Here is a 1923-nt window from a genome sequence, read left to right as displayed (position 1 = left end):
TATATATATATATATATATCCAAATGTAATAAATGAAGAATTACAAACATATAAAAAGCCATTCAGAAAACTATTTGAGAATCCTTGACACTAACAAACGTCATACTACAGCAGTGTTCTTTATGGAAATATGCGTATACATATTCACACACTGACACACAATAACGCTCGCGTCCGCACTATAATACACACATAGGCACAGAGACATAGAAACAAAAATAATACCAAGTCAAACATATAAAAGTGTGTTACTCAAACGTAAAAGTACATTATGTTTATATGCACATACAGATAATATTATGCACACGCATATATATGAATATATATTAACATATATATGGAGAAAAATAGAAAAATACATGTATATCTATATACACTCATGTATATGCATACGTGCACACACATACACACACACAATGTTTACAATTTCTCGGATGTTGCAATGCATCGTTAACCAGCTAGAGGAGATGCCCTTTTGGGATTAAAAAAAAATCGCAGTATCCGTTCGAACAGATAGCCATGTCGAAGTGTCTGCGTAATTCTTTTCCACTCAAAGCACGAGGCCCGAAATTTTGTGGGGAGAGGGATCCAGTCGATTAGGTCGACTCCAATACGCAGCTGGTACTTCATTTATCGACACCGAAAGGATGAAAGGGAGAGGCGACCTCGGTGGTATTTGAACTCACAACTTAAAGACAGACGAAATAACGCTAAGCATTTTGCCCGTCATGCCGACTTTTCTGCCAGTTCGACGCCTTGAAGTGGCAACAATGTTACTTGTTATTAAAACTACTGTGTTGACCTCTGAGAGAAATTTTATAACTAGCAATTTTTCTTGTTGCAAAATCAGCGAGTGTATGACGCTTCAAATTTTATTGCGGGCAAAAGCGAACTACTGCCATCTTTATCAGACGAGGGATTCAGTACTGAAGAGGGGTAGAAATAAATCGAAACCAGACTGGTCTGTTGTACCCGTCGCTAGAAAGTGGCGAGGGTTCTGTCCCCAGCTCGTAATAACTTGAATGCAGTGGTGCATCGTTAACCAGCTAGAGGATATGTCCAGTTGGAGTTTAAAAAATCGCTGTAAAGTCCGTTCGAACTGACAGCTATGTTGAAGTAGCTACGAACACCTCATATATATATATGACGACCGCTCCATCTTGACAGACGATAGCCATCCCATCAACAATCCACACATATCATCACGCAGTACAATCACTTCGTTGGTGAGCCCTCAAGTGACTTTGAAGTCCGGCTGCTGAGCGACAAGGTCTACAGCACAGATGACAAATGTTCAGGCATCTTGATACTTGCCCGCTGGAAAACGCTTCTGTGAACCAGCATATGTCTCTTAAGACCGGGTATTGTTTTACAAACCTTGTGACATATGCCACAGGTCGCAGAAGGTGTTTGGTATTTAGGGTGTCTGGAATTTCTACCTTCATGTGTTTTCATGTGATTCACATATCCTGCTTTTGACAGAAGAACGCGATCACATACAGTACACATCCTATACTCTCCACTGATTACAATTTTTCCCTTTCGACAGGTTCGCTTAAGCTCAAGTTGCTGAAGCATCCTTTCCTCCCAAACATCACAGCTCGTCCAGACAACAGCTCTCCACTTGCTTCGATCCAGAACATCTCCTTCACAATCACTTTCATATATATCTAGTTTTTCATATATATCTCTTTCTCGGTTTCTGCCGCGGTCGCTCACCAGAGCTGAGCTCACCAGAGCTGAGCTCACCATAAAATAAGCGCTTCGGCAAACGATCATCCTTCATTCTAATTACATGTCCAGTCCATTTCATTTGGGCCAGGATAATATGTTTTTCAATTGAGCTACAGTGCGCCCTGTGCAAAACCTCTGTATCTGCTACGAAACTCTTCCATTTTACTCCTAGGATGCGTCTTAGACACT

The 1923-nt window shown here is 40.8% G+C and overlaps 1 protein-coding gene across 1 annotated transcript in view; it reads right to left on the bottom strand.

The window, feature by feature from the left end:
* Positions 1-1923, bottom strand: part of LOC128247382 (matrix metalloproteinase-14-like) — a 347384-nt gene that overhangs the window by 64373 nt on the left and 281088 nt on the right. The gene's annotated exons all lie outside the window — the stretch shown is intronic.

The sequence above is a fragment of the Octopus bimaculoides genome, chromosome 3 (assembly GCF_001194135.2).
Source record: "Octopus bimaculoides isolate UCB-OBI-ISO-001 chromosome 3, ASM119413v2, whole genome shotgun sequence".
In the NCBI taxonomy this organism is placed as follows: Eukaryota; Metazoa; Mollusca; class Cephalopoda; order Octopoda; family Octopodidae; genus Octopus; species Octopus bimaculoides.
Note: the sequence above shows the minus strand (reverse complement) of the source record. Positions and strands in the feature narration are given on the sequence as shown.